The sequence below is a fragment of the Trichechus manatus genome, unplaced genomic scaffold, assembly GCF_000243295.1.
Source record: "Trichechus manatus latirostris isolate Lorelei unplaced genomic scaffold, TriManLat1.0 scaffold00051, whole genome shotgun sequence".
NCBI classification, from domain to species: Eukaryota; Metazoa; Chordata; class Mammalia; order Sirenia; family Trichechidae; genus Trichechus; species Trichechus manatus.
This window is the reverse complement of record NW_004443987.1, coordinates 48,889-71,061: the sequence shown is the minus strand read 5'-3', so window position 1 is coordinate 71,061 and position 22,173 is coordinate 48,889. Positions and strand designations below refer to the sequence as shown.

General features: G+C 39.5%; 1 protein-coding gene across 1 annotated transcript in view; it reads left to right on the top strand.

Moving 5' to 3' along the window:
• The window catches only part of LOC101342413 (nuclear RNA export factor 3-like), a 158,178-nt gene that overhangs the window by 89,828 nt on the left and 46,177 nt on the right, over window positions 1-22,173 (top strand). The gene's annotated exons all lie outside the window — the stretch shown is intronic.

The following is a 22,173-nucleotide window of genomic DNA, read 5'->3' as shown; positions in this document are numbered from 1 at the left end:
GACATTATGCTGAGTGAAATAAGTCAATCACAAAAGGACAAATATTGTATGAGACCTCTACTGTAAAAACTCATGAAAAAGTTTACACGCAAAAAGTAACAAACTTTGTTGGTTATGAGGGATGGTAAGGGTAGGGGGGAAATACTAAATAGACAATAGATCAAGTGGTAACTTTGGTGAAGGGTAAGACAGTACACAATACTGGGGAAGTCAGCACAACTTGTACAAGGAAAGGTCATGGAAACTCCATAGACACATCCAAACTCCCTGAGGGACCTAATTGCTGGGCAGAGGGCTGTGAGGGCCATGGTCTCAGGAAACATCTAGCTTACTTGACATAACGCAGTTTATAAAGACATTGTTCTGCATTCTACCTTGGTGAGTAGCGTCTGGGGTCTTAAAAGCCTGTGAGCAGCCATTTAAGACACTCCACTGGTCTCACTTTCGGGAACAAGAAGAAGGAAGAGAACAGGATACAAGGAAAAGATTAGTCCGAAGGACTAATGGACCACAGCTACCAAGGCCTCCACCAGACTGAGTCCAGTACAGCTAGGTGGTGCCGGGCTACCACCACTGACTGCTCTGACAGGGATCACAACAGAGGGTTCTGGACAGAGCTGGAGAAGGATGTAGAACAAAATTCTAACACACAAAAAATGACCAGATTTACTGATGTGTTGGAGACTGGAGAAACCCCCAGGGTATGGCCCCTGGACACCCTTTTAGCTCAGTGGTGAAGTCACTTCCGAGGTTCACCATTCAGCCAGGGATTGGACAGCCTCATAAAACAAAATGGGACTAATGAGGCACAGCAGTCCAGGCACAAGGACTAGAATGCAGAAGCGGACAGGAAAGCTGGTGACAAGGAACCGAAGGTTGAGTAAGGACAGTGTTGACATGTAGTGGGGTTGTTAACCATTGTCATAGGGCAGTATGTCTATTAACTGTTTAATGAGAAACTATTTTGTTCTGTAAACCTTCATCTAAAGTGAGAATAGCAGCACAACTGGAAGACCGTAATTGACGTAACTGAATTGCACATGTAGAAATTTTTGAAACGGTGTATCTTTGGCTATGTATATTTCCACCAAAAAAAAAAAAAGGTCCTCCAAGGCCGAGAAGGGAGTGTGTTGACATTTTGTGGGGTTGTTAACCAATGTCATAAAACAATATGTGTACTGACTATTTAGTGAGAAAATATTTGTTCTGTAAACCTTCACATAAAGTACAATTAAAAAAATAAATAAAAAACAAAGACTGGTACAGTGGTTTTGAAACAGAAAACAAAGAATAAAATGGTCTCTTTCTGATTATTTCATATCCTTGACAAAGTTTTTTCATTTATGAGGGGACCATTTTTATAACATCCAAGAGGTGCTTCATAATCCACAACATACCCTTACTACCAATCCAATCGAAAAGCTTACATCAGCTACTGCTATGATTCAATTTGTAACAAGAATGAAGTCTTAGAATAAGAAAAGTACACCATATCATTTTAATGGAGAGTACGGATTCTGAATTTTGGTTGTTTGGACACCTTGCTATCATGATTATATCTCTAGAATGGAATGTACAGTTGTTCCAGAGAGTCACAATAACATCCATTAATGTTCAATAGATCCACTCCCCAGTTAGCAAAAGTCTTGATATCAACATCAGCGTAGCCAGAACTGCCAGAGAACCAAGCATGAGTATGATTTTATACATTCACCTAAAAGTCTAGTTTAAATCCTTTGATAAGGGCCTAAATTTAGATATCAAAAGAGAATCCCCAACAAGAGGCAGCAATAAAACAACAGAAAGACATGCAGAAAATTATTGTAGACAGGAGCAGATATAGAAACACACACACACACGTGTGTAAGTGTATGGGTGTATGTGGATTTATAGAACACTGCTGTCTCTTTCAGAACAATTTCCATCTCAGAGGTTTGAGGACAGCATTAAACGAGTTGACTATGTAAAGAAGTTATCATAGTGTAAGTTCTCTTAGCTTGTTCCCTAGTGGGCAAGCATCATGTATTTTTTGGGTGGTCTCTGAATTCTATCAGACACCCTGCCACACACATCAGACGTTTAAAAGATAAAATTAATAGAAGGAATTTATTGAGTGACTACTCTCTAGAGACCTATTTTTCTTACAGATAATTCTTCCTAAATTGATTTCTTGCATATGAGAGCATCTTCCTTCCCTTCTGAGACCTCAGAATCCTTTCAGAAATGGGGGTCTCATTGATCTCCACAACATTTCTGAATGTATGGGAGTGCTTTGTCCTGTCATCAGGAATTGCTTAGGCACTAAGACCCAGACAAATTTTGCATTCCTTGCTCTTGTATTCCTCCCTGCAGACTAATTATCATACACTATTTCTGTTATATCTTAACATTCTGAGGCTCAAAGAACACTAGAACTTCCCAACTCATACATATGCATGATGTTAATCCAGAAGGTCCAACTGGGATTAGGAAAAGCATAATGATTGAATGCCATTGTCCAACTTGTTTTATCACACAGAAATTGCATTGGATCACACTCACAATGTACATGTATGTATATCCTCCTTTTTGCTGTTACATTCCTGAATGTTCTCTACAATATAGTTACGTTATGAGTTCATGGCAGAGTCATTTCTGTTAAGGAAAGGAAGAGATGGAATGGGAAAATAGACATGTGTTGAACTTACAGACAGAATGGTTGGTCACACTACGTTCCATAGATTTTCCTTTCAAATCCAGATAACAATCACCTTGTATAGAGCAGGAAATTAAGTCTTAGAGACACTAGGTCAACTTTCTTAGTTTACACACCATAATAAGTGGCAGAACAAGAGTTTTAACCCATGTTTGCCTTTTCCAAACCCTATGCTCTTGCCCTGCCCCTACCTCACTACTTTCAATTTAGATGGTAGGCTTTCAGAGCTCAAGGACTGTATGATTTGAACTGACTTGATATAGTATCCATGCCTGCTCACACTTGTAAATATATATCATGCTGTAGTTGGATAAAGGATTCCTGGTGGCGCAGTGGCTAAGTGTTCGGCTGCTTACCACTTCCTCTCTGCAGGAGGAAGATGTGGCAGTCTGACTCTGTAAAGATTACAGCCTTGGAAACCCTGTAGGGCAGTTCTACTCTGTCCTGTACGGTTGCTATGAGTTGGAATCAACTCCACGGCAGTGGTTTGGTTTTGGTTTGTGTAGCTGGATAATAGAGTCTGGAGCTCTAAAGAAAGGCCTGTAATGGACATATGATTTGGTCTGGTAGTGTCTCATACAGTAAATATTTGTTGAATGAATACAAGAAAGAGAGAGAAAGAAAGGTATATTTGTTTGTCATCAGCGAATAAAACTGAGTGAATATCTTTCCTTTTTATATTCACTTGATTGAAAACAGAATTGAGATTGTTCTGTACATGATGTTTCATGAATTGCTTTTAATAAATAAAACAAAGTATATGTTATCTTGTGAAAATTATATTTCTTCATTGAAGAATTGGTAGAAAATGGAGATGTGCAACATGTTAACAAATATAATAGACTGTACACTCAGAACTATTGTGGAGTGAAAATGACAACTTGTTTAGTATGGTCTAGCACAAAGTAGGCTATGAGCAAGTATTATTCTTGACCACACACTGCCTTATCCCTTCTATTAAAAATATGATTTAAATATAAATTAAATAGAAAATTTTTTATGGAGAGTATTTGAAAATGCAACAGTAATAAGTGAAATGTAAATACATTTGGAAAAATCTGTGATATTCAGTGTCATCTCTGTGTTGTAGGATGAATTACCTTATGAATATGGGAAAAGGTAAAAATTCATTATGCCATTTCCTTCATTTTCATGTACTTTCCTATCTCTGTACTTTACCTTCTAGTGGATCATCAGAGAAGTGAGAAGTACTTTCCTAATGTGTCTAAGAAATAAGTGACAGTAATGGGTCTGTAAAAGTGTGCTGAAGATCATTCAAAAGCGGTTGCAGCAGTAGATGGACAGGGAACTGTTGGAAATTCAAGCCGAATTCAGAAGAGGATGTGAAATGAAGGATATCATTGCTGATGTCAGATGCATCTTGGCTGAAAGCAGAGAATACCAGAGAGATGTTTACCTGTGTTTTATTGACTATGCAAAGGCATTCGACTATGTGGATCATAACAAAGTATGGATAACATTGTGAAAAATGGGAATTCCAGAACACTTAATTGTGCTCATAAGGAAAGTGTACATAGATCAAGAGATAGTCATTTAAATAGACAAGAGCCTATGGCGTGGTTTAAAATCAAGAAAGGTGTGCGTCAGGGTTGTATCCTTTCACCATACTTATTCAATCTTTATGCTGAGCAAACAATCTGAGAAGCTGGACTATATGAAGAAGAATGCGGCATCAGGAATGGAGGAAAACTCATTAACAACCTGTGATATGCAGATAACACAACCTTGCATGCTGAAAGTGAAGAGGACTTGAAGCACTTACTAATGAACATCAAAGACTACAGCCTTCAGTATGGACTGTACCTCAACATAAAGAAAACAAAAATTGTTACAACTGGACCAATAAGTAACATCATGATAAACGGCGAAAATATTGAGGTTGTCAAGGATTTCATTTCACTTAGATGCACAATCAATGCTCATGGAAGCAGCAATCAGGAAATCAAGTGATGTATTGCATTCGGCAAATCTGCTGCAAAAGACCTCTTTAAAGTGTTAAAAAGCAAAGATATCACTTTGAGGACTAAGATGCTCCTGACCCAAGTCATGATATATATATTTTTTTTCTTCTTCTTTTTTTAGATTTTTTAAAATTGTACTTTAGAGGAAGGTTTACAGAACAAATAGTTTCTCACTAAACAGTTAGTACACATATTGTTTTATGACATTGGTTAACAACCCCATGACATGTCTACACTCTCCCTTCTCGACCTTGGGTTCCCTATTACCAGCTTTCCTGTCTCCTTCTGCCTTCTAGTCCTTGTCCATGGGTTGTTGTGCCCCATCAGTCTTGTTTTGTTTTATGGGCCTGTCTACTCTTTGGCTGAAGGGTGAATCTCAGGAGTGACTTCAATACTGAGCTAAAAGGGTGTCCGGGGCCATACTATCAGGCTTTCTCCAGTCTCTGTCGGACTTTGTGAGTTTGAATTTTGTTCTACATTTTTCTCCAGCTCTGTCCGGGACCCTCTACTGTGATCCCCGTCAGAGCAGTCGGTGGTGGTAGTCAGGCACCATCTAGTTGTACTGGATTCAGTCTGGTGGAGGCCATGGTAGTTGTGGTCCATTAGTCCTTTGGACTAATCTTTCCCTTGTATCTTATTTTCTTCACTCTTCCTTGCTTCTGAAGGGGTGAGACCAGTGGAGTATCTTAGATGGCTGCTCACAGGCTTTTAAGACTCCAGATGCTACTTACCAAGGTAGAATGCAGAACATTTTCTTTAGAAACCATGTTATGCTAATTGAGCTAGATGTTCCCCGAGACCATGGTCCTCACAGCCCTCAACCCAGCAATTGGGTCCCTCAGGGAGTTTGGATGTGTCTTTGGAGCTTCCATGACCTTGCTTTGGACAAGTTGTGCTGGCTTCCCCAGTATTGTGTACTGTCTTACCCTTCACCAAGGTTACCACTTACCTATTGTCTATTTAGTATTCCCCCCCCCCACCCCTCCCATCCCTCATAACCATCAAAGATTGTTTCTTTCTATGTGTAAACCTTTTCATGAGTTTTTACAGTAGTGGTCTCATGCAATATTTGTCCTTTTGTGATTGACATTTTTCACTCAGCGTAATATCCTCCAGTTTCAGCCATGTTGTAAGATGTTTGCACATTCATGATTGTTCTTTACCATGGCATAATACTCCATTGTGTGCATGTACCATAGTTTGTTTATCCACTCATCTGTTGGTAGGCATCTAGGTTGTTTCTATCTTTTTGCTGTTGTGAACAATGCTGCAATGAACATGGTGTGCATATGTCTATTCGTGTGACGGCTCTTATTTCTCTAGGATATATTCTTAGGAGTGGGATTGCTGGATTGTATGGTATTTCTATTTCTAGTTTTCTAAGGAAGTGCCATATCATTTCCCAAAATGGCTGTAACATTTTGCATTCCCACTAGCAGTGCGTAAGAGTTTCTACCAAGCCATGATATTTTTAATCGCCTCATATGCGTGCAAAAGCTGGACAATGAATAAGGAAGACCAAAGAATTGACCCCTTGAATTTTGGTGTTGGCGAAGAATATTGTATATACCATGGACCGCCAAAAGAGAGAACAGGTCTGTCTTGGAAGAAGTACAACCAGAATGCTCCTCAGAAGCAAGGATGGTGAGACTACATCTGACGTACTTTGGACATGTTATCAAGAGGAACCAGTCCCTGGAGAAGGACATCATGCTTGGTAGAGGGTCAGCAAAAGAGAAAAAGTCCTCAGTGAGATGGATTTACACAGTGGCTGCAACAACGGGCTCAAGCATAACAATGATTGTGAGGATGGTGCAGGACTGGGCAGTGTTTCATTCTGTTGTACATAGGATCGCTGTGAGTCACAGCTGACTCGACGATACCTAACAACAACAACAACAATGGGTCTGCTGGTTAGAACCTGGAGATAGAAGACCTGGGATCCAGATACAGACCCATCACCAATTACTGGACCATGGGTGGGTGTCTTCGTTTAAGACGGCCACATTTCTAAAACACAAAATACTGTATATTAGATTGAACAATAAGAAATTGTCACTTTTGTGGGCAAAAATACTCCAACATTGATAATTTCATACAGTTCATTCTAATATGACAGTGGTTATGAGTATAGACTTGGTATGATAAAACCTGGAATTGAGACTAGGTTCTACATCAAACCAGCTGAGTTTTCTGCACTTCATGTTTCCCATCTTTCAAATGAAAATAAAAATATTATCTACGTATCTTCAAATGAAGATAAAATAGTATATGGAAAAAGGATCAAGTGTGATAATACAAGTAAAGTGTCAGATACATAGAAAATGCTCAATAAATGTTAGCTATATTTATTGTTGTTGTTATTCTTGACTTTCCAGAGGGCAAATAATGGAGGATGTTACATTTTCAGATGTTAAAATGTTTTATGAAGCAGCAATATTAAAATAGGACAAGACTGGTAGAAAATCTAAAATACAGATTAGTGGAGAAGAATAAAATCTATTCCCAAGGAGGTTTTGAAATGTGATTAACTTGTCATTTCTAATCAGTGGGTAACATGAATTATTCAGGAAGTGGTGTTGGGTCAGTTAGTAAATTCTTTCATTAAAAACATACATTTTTGGTTTTCTTTGTTTCTTACACCATAAAGGAGCCCTGGTGGCACAGTGGTTAAAGTGCTCAACTGCTAACCAAAATGTCGGTGGTTCAATACCACCAGGGCTCCGTGGGAGAAAGATGTGGCAGTCTTCTTCTGTAAAGATTTACAGCCTTGGAAACCCTATGGGGCAGTTCTACTCTATTGTATAAGGTCGCTATGAGTCGGAATAGAACACTGAATGCTTAGTTTAAAAAAGATGAGGGAGGAGGCGGGGCCAAGACGGCGGAGTAGTCTGACGCTTCCGGTGGATGCTCTTACAACAAAGAGATGAAAAAACAAGTGACTCGATTATATATGGCAATCTGGGAGCCCTGAACATCAAAGGCAGAGTTGAGGAACCAGACTGAGTGAGAGGGGGAGGGAGAGATGGTTTGAAAGCAGCCAGGAGTTGCCAGACCTGACCCAGTGAGAGCCTGAGCCCTTCAGCTGGGATCAGCTTGGGGGTGAGCAGTGAGGCAGGTAAGCAGCTGTGCTCAGGAGGCACGTTTTCCACACTGGGAGAGACCCAGAGCCAGAGAGTCTACATGGCCACCCAGAACCAGTGAGAAGCAGTCCTCATCGGCGAAAGATAAGTACTTGTGTATGGCTTACTGCGCAGATCAAAAACACCCCCCTTAGGGAAAAACCTCTCTCCCATTTACCTCCCCACTCCCTGCTCTGCACTGGGTCCCAGACCGGCTTGAGCAATTGCAGAGTCCCCTGGGCTGGAAGTAGGATCCATCACACACCCTGAGCCATTCTCCTGGCCTTGGAGACTGAACAAATTAACAAACGGGATAAAATAAACTGCCAGCTCCCCTAAGCCAGGAACACAGGGTAGGCACAGCTCTTTGCCTAGGTACAGGCATAAGGGATCCACGGACTTTGAGTGCCTTTCCTCCTGCATAGACTTGTGTGGGCCTATCTCAATAGCCTAGGCCCTGATTATCACAGTGCAACAGGATATATACCAGAACTCTAACTTCAACTGTTTCAGCTGTGAAGTGGCAGGTTCTTGACATTTGACACTGCTCTGCCCATTAAGCAGGGTCTTCACCTACCCACATCAGGGGCCTGAGGACTGGTGGCTCCACCCACACCACCTAGCCACCTGCAAGAGGGGCCCATGAATAAGAGGTGCCCCCTAGTCCTTACAGCCAACAGCATTAGGTGCTCATAGTCAGGCTGCAAAACCCACCCACCTACGCGCTCTAGGGAAAAGGGACATGCCTTCCTCCTGGACACTCGGGGGCAGCCGTTAGCCCCCTGCCTTGTTCAGAGTATGTCCCCCTGCTGCAGCCAAATGCCTGTTCCTACACATGGGGAATCAGAGGTGAAAAGGAGGAGTGTGCTGTCACAGTAATGGGAGAGCAATTAGAGTCACATAACAATGCATGTATAAATTTTTGTATTGGAAAAAATAAAAAAGATGAGGGAGGACTGGTACAAAACCCAGTTCATCATGGTAGTGCCTTCTTCTTATTTTGTATCTTGATCATTTTTTAACTTTTATTTTTATTTCAAAATTACAAAAAGTAACATATAGTAGTTTAAAAATGTTGATATATGTAAAACATAAACCAAACCCGTTGCCGTTGAGTCGAGTCCAACTTATAACAACCCTATAGGACAGAGTAGAACTGCCCCATAGGGTTTCCAAGGAGCGGCTGGTGGATTCAAACTGCCAGTCTTTTGGTTAGCAGCCGAGCTCTTAACCACTATGCCACCAGGGCTCCATGGTGAAACACAGTAGTTGTAAAAAATTTCAAGCACTCCAGGAGGGTCTGAAGTAAAATGTGGAAGACTCACCCTCTCAATCTAAATAGCATTATGTAATGCCTGTGCCCACTCCTTGAAAATTCTCATGTAATTCAATAGAGCAAACCTGCTTTTTCGGGCCCCTTTCTGCAGCATCTGGCTGAGTCATACTGTTTTCAGAAGGACTCTGCCGTGCCAAATTATATTTGCTGAAAATGAGAAAGAAGAGCCTACATTTAAGTAGGAAATAAATTGCTCTCCATTTCCGGGGTCTAAGGCAGAGTGTCAGGAATTGCTTAATTGCTTTCTGCATCAGTCACCTCAACCCTTGTAGAAGCCTTTTATATTCAGAGGCTTCTCTTGGGAAATCCTCTGAAAAGTCCAGCACCAAAATCAGCAATGTCTGCCCAGGTCATTTATTTGAACCCTTCTTTCTCTTGGATTCCAAAGCATGAGAGTAGCAACTTTGAGGTTTCAAGAGAGGTGCTAAGCATACAGAACAGTCAGCTGCAGCATCTTGCAAAGTCCAACAAGCATCTTTCTGTTGATCAAGAATCCTTATTTATGAGTGTTCTGGTGATGATGAGAGCAGGGATCATTTAAGACAGAGATGGATATGGCTCCTTTCAAAAGACCCTTGTGATCAGTGGATAGAATAGTCTTCCTTTGAGAAGATGGGCTAGGAGAGCAGCCCATGTCTCTTAGGAAAAGATCCACACATTGGTTCAACGACAGCTTGGATCACCTCTGGCTAAATGTGGTGCTGGCCGCAGGTACAATTTGTCTCAATAATAATACAAAGATTTAAAAGTAGTTTTATATACTCTTCATCAAACTGTAACTGTAATCCAGGGCTACTTGCTCCAAGTCCTTTGCTCTTGTTATTGATTACCCCCACTCTGCTTCACCATGTGCTTGTGTTTCATATTTCCATTTACTGCTGACCACTCGGGGGTGTATTTGCTGTTGTCGTGGCCTTAAAACTCCTCCTCAGCAGAACCTAAGTCCTATACTTTCTAAGAGGACATCAGTACAGCTATGCTCCTCACTTCCCTGAGGCTTTTTTTTTTTTTCCACCCAATTCCAGTTTATGAACTTTAAATTGGTACAACCATTCTGGGTGACAGGTGGGAAATTAAATTAAGTATGTGTATACCATTTGAGGCAGCAATTCCATGTCTTGAAATGTACCCTAAGGAAATAGTTAAGGATGTGCACAAGAGTATGACAACAATAAAATTCATCAGTCTAAATACCTAGTTTGGGTCATTACCACAAACGTAAATTTATTGAAGGATAAAGAGAAGACAAAGGATATCTACCAATGAAAGTGCATCAGGAAATATAGCTAAGTGTTCTAAGTACACACAAACACACTAACACACAAGCACTCATGTGTACACACATTACACTTGTCATCAAGGTCTATTCTCAAAAGCCTAAAAAGTACCCACGAGAGTTTAATAGGGCACAAAGAGGGCAAATTCATAAATGAGCTAGATCTATTCTAAATGAAAATGTGAAATAGATCCTTTCGCAATAGAAAATGATGAAATGGCATTCATCTTACCATTGTTTATTATAGGAAGAACGTATTCATTGTGTGACAGGATTATGAAAGATTTATGTTTTTTGATCTTCTGTATTTTTTTATTTCTTTCATGCATAGGCATTACTTATGAAATAAAATAGAATTAAATAAGAACAAATGCCTATCAGGCAAAATTGTAAAGTTCTTATTAATAGAAGTATACAAGCCCCTGTGGTTTTAATACCATGTGGAAACTCTTTGGGCATGACCTGAATCAAATTAAATTATAATGAAATTGTAGAGGGTGAGGCCACTCATTGGTATCGAAAAAATCATCACTAAGGATCTACTTCACTTCAGAACTGAAAGAAAAACACAGACAGGGAACCATAGAGGTGTAGCACACTATAACGCCAAACAAAACACAGCATGGTCCCTACCCTCCTGGAACTTGCAGTCTAAAGGGGAAGACAGTAAAACCTGCAATAAAGATGAGTATTGTAGGTTCTATGATGGGGAAGTCAGGGTGCTATGGGAGCAGAGTAGATAGCATAAAAGTGCCTGACTGGTCTTAGGTTTGTCTGGGGAGACTTCCCACAGGAACTGATGTTTAAGCTGAGACCTGAGGAATAAGGAGGCATTAGCCAGGGGAAGAGGAGAGGGCAGAGCTAATCCAAGATCCTAGCCAGCTATAACAGGCAGGAAATACTCTATGACCCGATTCATCCCTCAGAGAATTCTGTGCAGAAATGCAATACCCAGCTGTTGGGCATGTCGGGAAAACTGTTTAAAACTTAACAGGACAACTGTAGTATTGTACTCTGTAGTTCATGCCCATGAAATAAACAAGAATGAGACCTCCCTGGAGTTGCCTCATCCTTAACTCTTTCTATACCATTTTGACAGTGAGCTCCATCCAGGAGAAGGGAACAAGTCATTAGTATGTAAAAAAAAAAATTTTTTTTTTTTAAATATCTGAAACGCCTAAAGCATCATGGTGTCTCTACTCTACCCGCTTCTCTTTCCTTTGAAGGTGGTCTTCCAGGGTTTTGGGACTCTGATTTATGCTGGTGACCTATAATGTCTGAGCCTGGTTGTGTGTATACAGGCGAACACAAACACTGGATATGTTTAGTGGAGCATTGACCGTACAGTTCTGGAGCTCAGGAAAGAGGAGGTTGAGGTACAAAGATGGGTTCAGGCTGGCAGTGGATGGCACACAGGAGACATTCAAACACTACAATGAATGGAAAAGTGAATGAATGAGTGCTTGAGTGAATGAATGAAAGACACATTTTTGGAGAAAGCATGAAATGAAACTGAATGTTTACCTCTTCAAGGTGTTTCCATCCCCACTTATCTTTTGAAAAGGATTGGGATTGTACTATATATCTAGTTTTTAATCTAACGTAAAAAAATATTGTTGATTTTGATTGCCACAAAATAGTTTATTTTTTTCCTTCTGATAAATTTAGAAAAATACTCATTGACACTGAGTGTTGCAGTTTGAATATCAGACACAAGAAGATTAGGAATGAGGGAGGTGTTCTTGTTACATATCACCAGTCAGAGCTTTCTGGAAGTGGCCTAGAACAAGAATATTGCTAGGGACCTCATCAACTGCCTCAGATTTAAAACAGGAGGGACAGGCCGCCCCAGCTCTATCTCAGAAAAAGTGTGTGTGTGTGTGTGTGTGTGTGTGTATAAATATCTGGGGTTAAATATTTCAACATACTTTACACGTCATTGTTAGTTGCGGTCCAGTCAACTCCAGAGCTTCGAACTGGTTCATTCCATTTCGAACCCCTGCTGAGAATTTGCATTTCTACCCCGGATATATTGACTCAGAATCTACATTTTAAAAAGATCCCCAGATGATTCTTATTATGATAAAATTTGAGAACCACCGCTCTATTAGTTGTTCTCAGAATTGGTCCCTAAGCAGCAGCTCCCTAATCGCCTGGGAACTTGTTAGAAATGCAGATTCTCAGCAGGGGTTCCAACCATAACAAAGCCCTGGTCAATTTCAACTCATGCGACTCCATGTGTTACAGAGTAGAAGTGCTCCATAGGCCTTTCTTGGCTATAATCTTAATGGAAGCAGATTGCCAGGACTTTTCTTCTGTGGCACTGCTGGGTGGGTTTGAACCCTCAACCTTTAGGTTAGCAGTTCAGTGCAAACCGCTTGCACTACCTTGGTTTATCTTCAGATAATAGGATCTTACTGTGTAGTTTGTAATCTGATTTTTCCCCATTTAAGGCTATATTGTGAACACAATTTATGTTAGTACATATACTTTGACAGTATCAGTGTCTTTTGATTCAGTTTAAAATTAGATATTTTCCATGTGTTGAAGTTATGAACACAATTATCTTTCCTGATTATGAAATTAATATGTGGTTATTATAACTAAAAGTAAACAATATAGCATTATTGTATTATTAGAAGGTAAAATTTAGCTTCTCTCTCTCTTACTTCACCGTCAGTGGTATTCCTCGGTGAGATTTCTCCCTCTTGATAAATATGTATAAATCTCCATTTAGATTTTTTGATTTAGAAGGCAACACACCAGATATGTGAAAATGCACTGCAGTGCATTCACCACTGTGAATCTCTAGGTAAATGCTAGCTCAGTGAATGATTAGACCTATGTGATCTTCGGGAAGTCAATGAACCACTCTGTGCTCCATTTTTGTCACCTGTAAAAATTAGTGAGTTGGATTTCATTATCAAGAAGTCTAAATATTTTGCATCCTATGATTTATTTCATTATGCCTACTACTCAGTCTTATGTTTCTCTGCTTCCTCTCTTTTTTTAAGTATACAACATTGTACAAAAACACTCTTCAATACTTTTGGGGTGGGACTGTTTTTGAAAAGAACTTCAAAAAATAAAAAAAAAATACATGAAAAAAACAAGACTATAAACCACCTATTTTATATAATAGAATGCCATATATGAAGCTAGATTATTACAGGGCATATCAATTTGGAAGTGTTCAGGAAGTAGAAAATAATCTTTAGCTTTGAGTTGGGATTATTCTTGACAAAAAATTAAGGGACAAATCAAACAAAACCTGAGTGCTGTCTGTGACTATAAAGTTATGACCTGGTGTTCTTGGGCGGGTCATAAACTGGTTGTGAAGCCAGTTGCCAATGTCTTGATCAGTGACAACCTCAACACATAGATGTGTGGCTTCATGAGAATAGAGATCTATTTTGAAGAGCCATCATGGTCTGCATTTTAAATTATGGTACTGGTAAGGAAGGACAGAAGTACAGCTAATTATTCCATTGTCACTTGAGTAGAGAAAAGGGAGTTCCAGTTGAAAAGAGGAAGACACCATAGATAAGATGGGAGAGCAGCTATATGGTGTCTCTTAAAACAATGGACAAACTTTGGTTTGATGGGGACTTGAGTGAACTCTAATTGAATATGATGATTACCTGGGTTCCATTTTGTAGTAAAATACTAAACAGTGTCTTTCATCTAGGGGATTTAATACACTTTCACATCCTTCTCGTAAAGCTGGAACTGGTACCCAGGGCTACTGAGTCCAAGGCCTGTGACACTGGCAGTAATTAGCCCAAGCTGAGTCTTGATGACAGCATACATTGATTCCATACAATCACGGACACGATTATAATATGCATCTCATTTTTCTCCTGCACAATCCTGAATGGTTGAGAGGCAGGGAAAGTGAAATTCAAGCTGATAGGTGTGGCCAGAAAGAGAAGCGAAGGGATTTACCCAAAGTTATCTCAGAGTTACTGAGCTAGGTTGGCACTGGGACCCAGCAAGTTCTCATGACTTAAGTGACCTCTTCAGCACCCAAAGTCCTGGCTTTGTGCCTGTGTAGCGTCTTGTCTTTCAAGGGATCAAAGGAAAGATAAGAAGACAGGAAAGCACATGGAACATAAGAAGTGCACGTATAACACTATTTATTTTTCTCTCCCTCCCCCCCTCCCCCCAGAGTTTCCTGTGTACTTGGGAAGGGAACTCTGACTTGAAGCAGAAAAATGGTTTCCTTTTCAGAGAGGACATCGGGCATAAAGGGCAACAGGGATTCTAAATTGAATGGGCCACCCTTTCAGGGTTGAAGCAAGACCAGAATTATCCCAGAAGGCTACCATTCTGTCCTGGCAGAAAAGGCAAAATGGAAACCCTTTCTTTTATAAGCATTCACTGTGACTGGATTATAATCAGATCTCAATAAATATGTGTCTAATTCAGTTACACTGCACTGATTCTTCAGTAAGGTTTTGCGGGTCCTGGGCAACTATATAAAAGGGCAAACTTTCTAAGAAATGTAACCACAAGGTTTAGCCAAAAACGTGAATTAGAAAACCCAGCTGGACCAGATGGGGCAAGGGAAAGGGAGGAGCTAAAAATGAAGTTTAATCAAGTAATCCGCTAAGCCACTATTCCATCTCTGAGGAAATTTTGTAGAGAAGCATAACACAGATCAGATGGAAGTATCTGCTCCTCTGAATAAATATTTCTTGAGTGAATTAATTAACAAAGGGATGCAGATTTCAGAGTCATCATCAACACATAAAAAATATATCCTTTTGATCTTTCCTATCCATACAAATTTTTCAAATATATTTGGAATTATAGTGTACATACTGTTTCATAATCTGTTATTAATATATCACAACTCTTACTTGTGTTTCTTTCTAGAAATCTGTGCTTTTCTCTTTCAGCGATGGGAGAATATAGAGATAATCTCCACCTGCTGGTCAGAGCCGGAACTATATCTGTGACTCTCTCGGGGAGGCCGCTAGGCAGCAAGGGGGAGAGGGAGGGGCCTCTGGGCTGACCCACCAAACAGAGCTTGCTGCAGGCTTGAATGGCACAGGCAGCCCTTCCGGCAGAATTCCGTGCTGCCTGGTTGCCAGAGTCCCTGGCAGGAAGTTCCACCCCTGTCTCAGATGAAGAGAAAGTCAACGGTGTATTTCCGAGGGAGTGTGTATCACTTTGTGTGTGTATGTGTGATGTGTATGCATGTGTGTGGATATTTTGCATTTTGACTCATATCTTTTTAGACATATTTGCTTTGTACATGTATTTACACATACATATAGGTGTACTATCAACAATAAATGCGTCATATTATACAGGCAGTGTGTAATCTGCTTTATATGCTTAATGGTGAACACCCTTCCAAGTAAATATTTCTAGAACATCAGTTGTATCAATCAGATCGTCACAAATTTTCCTGGACTTTGAAAATTTTATCTCAATTACTCTTCTGAATTATGAAATTGAAATATATTTATTTTTGAGTGTTTTTTGTGTGTATTTGTTCTTTAAAGACATCAAACCATATAGAAATGTATAACTACAAAAATGAAATTGTACTGTATTCACCTTCCCTAGATAACCATTGTTAATAGAGTGGTATATATTCTACAAATGTTTTATCCCCATATAATGTACTAGCATATGTAAGTAATGCAAATATATACGCAAAACACATATGTATGCACTATATACATATATAGATATATGTATCTGTTCTTCAGCAAAAAATGGGACAACAGGCTATTCACACTAATCTGTGCCTTTTTTTTTAAACTTTCTATGAAATCTTCAAGGGAGCCCTGGTGGTGCAACGGTTAAGTGCTCGTCTGCTAACCAAAAGGTGGACAGTTCGAATCCACCAGCAGCTTTTATTTCAAAATTACAAAAAGTAACATATAGTAGTTTAAAAATGTTGATATATGTAAAACATAAACCAAACCCATTGCAGCTTGCAGGAGAAACACCTGACGATCTGCTCCCATAAAGATTACAGCCTAGACACTTCCTTAAAAAACTAGAAACAGAAATACCATACAATCAAGCAATCCCACTCCTACAAACGTATCCTAAAGAAATAAGAGCCGTCACACGAATAGACATATGCACACCCATGTTCATTGCAGCATTGTTCACAATAGCAAAAAGATGGAAACAAATTAGATGCCCATCAACAGATGAATGGATAAACAAACTGTGGTACATACACACAATGGAGTACTATGCAATGATAAAGAACAATGATGAATCTGCGAAGCATCTCAAAACATGGATGAATCTGGAGGGCATTATGCTGAGTGAAATAAGTCAATCACAAAAGAACAAATATTATATGAGACCACTATTATAAAAACTCATGAAAAGTTTACACACAGAAAGAAACTATCCTTTGATGGTTACGAGGGAGGGGAAGGGAAAACACTAAATAGACAATAGATAAGTGGTAACTTTGGTGAAGAGTAAGACTGTACACAGTACTGGGGAAGTCAGCACAGCTTGACCTAGGCAAAGTTATAGAAGCTTCACAGACACATTCAAACTCCCTGAGGGACCAAATTACTGGGCCGAGGGCTGGGGACCACGGCTTTAGGGGATATCTAGCTCAATTGGCATAACATAGTTTATAAAGAAATTGTTCTATGTCCTACTTTGGTGAGTAGTGTGTGGGGTCTTAAAAGCTTGTGAGAGGCCATCTAAGACACTCCAATGGTACCACCTCATCTGGAGCAAGTGAGAATGAAGAAAACCAAAGACACAAGGGAAAGATTAGTCCAAAGGACTAATGGACCACAACTGCCACAGCCTCCACCAGACTGAGTCTACCACCGACTGCTCTAACAGGGATCACAATAGTGGGTCATGGACAGAGCTGGAGAAAAATGTAGAACAAAATTCTAACTCACACAAAAAAAGACCAGACTTACTTACTGGTCTGACAGAGACTGGAGAAACCCCGAGAGTATGGCCCCTGGACACCCTTTTAGCTCAGTAATGAGGTCACTCCTGAGGTTCACCCTTCAGTCAAAGATTAGACAGGCCCATAAAACAAAAAGAGACTAAATGGGCACACCTACCCAGGGGCAAGGATGAGGAGGGAAGAGGGGACAGGGAAGCTGATAATGGGGAACCTAAGGCTGAGGAGAGTGTTGACACTTCGTGGGGTTGGCAGCCAATGTCACAAAACATTATATCTATTAATTATTTAATAAGAAACTAATTTGCTCTGTAAACCATCTAAAGCACAGTAAAAAAAAGATTACAGCCTAGAAAATCCTTTACAGGGGCAGTCTGCTCCGTAACATGGGGTTGCTATGAGCTGAAATCGATTCCACAGCACAACAACAACAACAACATGAAATCTTAGAACTTTTATTTGTATTTCTTTGGTTATTGTGTTTAGGTATCTTTTCATGTTTGTTGGACATTTACATTGCTTTTTGTGAAAATCGAAGTTACCCTTTACTCATCTTTCTACTGGTCAAAAAGAGTTCTTTATATCTAAGAGGACCATATAATTTAGGGTCTGAACTGGCCCATTTTGAGAGTGAGAGGTGTGCTGTCAGTAAACAACAGGCATAAATTGGGACCATCCCAAGCTATATATCCAGGATATTAACTCAGTGTCTGTAATTTATGTGAACATTTTTTCTTCCCATTTTATTTTTTTTTCTTATTTTTTTTTGCTAAGTGTTTTAAAATCTCATTGGTTTTTATGACTAAAAAATAATATGGTTAATTATAACTGTTTGAAGAATACACTGGGGTAGAGTAATTGCCAGCCTACTGGGAGATTAGACAGAGAGAGCATTCAAAGCCCAGGAGGCCACAGGATGCCACGGGGGAAGCTTTGATTTTAGAACAGTTCCAGTCTATAAAATGGGAAAAAAAAATTGATACTTTTCCTACGGAGTTGTTGTGTGAGGAAAATGAGAAAACCTAAAGAAATATTCGACACATAGTATGACTTCAACAAATATTTGTCTTGCCCACTCTGACTCCTCTCTGCCATAAAAGAAACTTTGACATAAAACAAAAAGCATAACTGTCAGAGAGAGCATTTGGAAATGTAGCAACAAGAAATGAAATGTATAAACATTTACATAATATATGAATTTGGGTACCTTTTCTATGTTGGATAAGTTATCTGAGGAAGTTGAGGAAAGGGAAGACAATTGTGGTACTATTTCCTTGTATTCCATGGGATTTCCTGTCTCTGTTACTTCACTCTCTAATTGAACATCCAAAGAAACAGTTTTCCATTGAGCCCTGGAAAGAGGAGACAGTACAGGGGAACCAAGCATAATAACGGGTCTGCTGGACAGAAGACTGGAGTCAGGAGACCTAGGCCTCAGATACCAGACCCATCACTGACCACGGGACCTTGGGTGAGTCACTTCCCCTGTGCTGGCTCTGCTTTAACAAGGTCATACTCGGTATAACTGTGGTCAGGGGTTCGGAGCTTGGGTGCTACTATTTCCTGGTTACATGATCTTTGGCAACTTAACTTTTCTGAGCCCCAATTTTTTCATCTTTTAAATGGGTAAGGCAGCAATCTCATTAGGTTGTGCTGAAGATTAAATAAGAAAATGATGTAAGGCATTTAATAAAATGCCTGGCATTAAGTGCTCAATAAATGTTATCTTTGTGTTCCTTTGTTATTAGCCCTCCCAAGCCAATCGGAAGAAGGATAAAGGGCTTGGCAGTGGGGAGGATGTAGTGTATCGCCTTAGATGACAAAGTTCTATGATGATGCAGTGTTAAAACAGCTTGGTACTGGTGGGAGAACTGACATATATTAATGGGACGGAATAGAAAAATCAGAAGCAGAACCAAGTGCATAGAAACGTTGAATGTGTGATAAATGTAGCATTTCCAATTGCTTGGGAATTCATAGCCAGTAAGAATTGGTGCTGGTTCATTGGTACCCTGTTCACTAAAATGGAAAGGGATAACTTATCCTCATGCTATATGGTATAATGTGAAGGTCAAACATTGGTACACAACACCATATGTCTACCCAGTGTGATTCCAGTTACATAAAATGTATATGCATCTATACATGTATGTGCATATATGTAAATGTTTCTGGTTGTAATGGGATGCAACATCTATGAACAGTGTTTATCAATGAGAGAGAAACTAGAGATTACTTATATCTTTCTATACTTGTCTGTATTTTTGATGATATCCTAAATGAACATGAATTACTTTTTTATGATATACCTTTTTTTATTGTGTTTAAGTGAAAGTTTACAGTTCAAGTTAGTTTCTCATACAAAAATTTATACACACATTGTCATGTGACCCTAGTTGCTCTCCCTATAATGTGATAGCACACTCCTCCTTTCCACTCCGGATTTCCCGTGTCCATTCAACCAGCTCCTGTCCCTTTCTGCCTTTTCATCTCACCTCCGGACAGGAGCTGACCATTTAGTCTCATGTATCTACTTGAGCCAGGAAGCACTCTCTTCACGAGTATCATTTTATGTCTTATAGTCCAGTCTAATTTATGTCTGAAGAGTTGGCCTCAGGAATGGTTTCAGTTCTGGGCTAACAGAGAGTCCAGGGGCCAGGTCTTCCAGGGTCCCTCCAGTCTCAGTCAGACCATTAAGTCTGGTCTTTTTGCTAGAATTTGTGTTCCGCACCCCACTTTTCTCTGGCTCTGTCAGGGACTCTCTGTTGTATTTCCTGACAGGGAGGTCGTTGGTGGTAGCTGGGCACCATCTAGTTTTTCTGGTCTCAGGCTGATGGAGTCTCTGGTTTATGTGGCCCTTTCTGTCTCTTGGACTAATATTTTCCTTCTGTCTTTGGGGTTCTTCATTCTCTTTTGCTCCAGATGGGCTGGGACCAATGGATGCATCTTAGATGGCCACTCGCTAGCTTTTAAAACCTCAGACACCACTAACCAAAGTGGGATACAGAAAATTTTCTTAAAAAACTTTGCTATGCCAATTGGAACATGAATTACTTTTACAATCAGAAACAAAGTCCATAAGAGATTTTATAGTTAAGGAACACAAGGCAGTATGATGGATTAGAAAGAGAAAGGCTTTAAGGTCATATACATCCTTGTGTTCTGGTCCGACTTCTGCCCACTACTAGGGAGCGACCCAAAGATAAGATACTTAGTCCCTCTCAGCTTCAGTTTCTAAAAGGAGGAAAGTAATCTTTTCTTTGCAGGGTTCTTGAGGTAATATTGTAATTTGGTGGAATTATCAAAATATAGATTAATATGTTCTGCTTTATTTCAAGTACACCAGGGAAGTTATCCCAACTCTACTACTGACTAGAAGTGGGACCATCTACAATTTTCTTCATCATCTGAACTTCAGTTTCCTCATCTTTAAGTGTGCTGATAATATTGCTTTTGAAATATTATATATATTAGCTGTCAAGCACAATGTCATAGTGGGCAATTCCATCCCCCAATCCCCAGGTAATTGTTTTCATGCTATATATCTTAGTAATAGAGAAGAAAGAGGTGGTTATTTCTGACTTGTGGTCAAAGGATTAATGGTAGTGTATATTTTCGTCAAGTATTATTCAATTTTAAAAGTCTATGTATTACAATGAAAATTATTTTTGAAGAGTATAGCATTAATTAAATATTTTCTATCCTGAGAAGCCATGATCCAGCCAGTCTGGCCTGAGGAATTTATCTTACAACTAAATTTGTTTCATGAATTTCCTATTTGAACTGAACACTCCACAAAACAGCAGCCAAGTATACTTTCTTTTCCAATGCACTTGAAACATTCTCCAGAATGGACGACATATTAGGCCATAAAGCAAACCTTAACAAAATCCAAAGCATCGAAATATTACAAAGCATCTTTTCTGACCATAAAGCCATAAAAGTAGAAATCAATAACAGAAAAAGCAAGGAAAAAAAATCAAACACATGGAAACTGAACAACACCTTGCTCAAAAACGACTGGGTTATAGAAGAAATTAAGAATGGAATTAAGAAATTCATAGAATCATATGAGAATGAAAACACATCCTACCAGAACCTTTGGGACACAGCAAAAGCAGTGCTCAGAGGTCAGTTTATAGCCATAAACGCACACATCCAAAAAGAAGAAAAGGCCGTAATCAAAACATTAACCCTACGACTGGAACAAGTAGAAAGAGAGCAGCAAAAGAAGCCTTAAGGCTCCAGAAGAAAGGAAATAATAAGAATTAGAGCAGAATTAAATGAAATACAGAACAAAAAAGCAACTGAAAGAGTTAACAAGACCAATAGGTGGTTCTTTGAAAAGATCAACAAAATCGATAAACCATTGGCCAAACTGACAAAAGAAAAACAGGAGAGGAAGCAAATAACCTGGATATGAAATGAGATGGGTGATACCACAACAGACCTAACTGAAATTAAAAGAATCATAAAGAATACTATGAAAAATTGTACTCTAACAAATTGGAAAACCTAGAGAAAATGGACAAATTTCTAGAAACTCACTACCTACCTAAACTAATACAAACAGAGGTAGGACAACTATATAAACCCCTAACAAAAGAAGGGATTGAAAAGGTAATTAAAAAACTCCCAACAAAAAAAAGCCCTGGCCTGGATGGCTTCACTGGAGAATTTTACCAAACTTTCAGAGAAGAGTTAATACCACTACTACTAAAGCTATTTCAGAGCATAGAAAAAGATGGAATTTCCCCAAACTCATTCTACGAAGCCAGCATAACCCTGATACCAAAACCAGGTAAAGACACCACAAAAAAAGAAAATTACAGACCAATATCCCTCATGA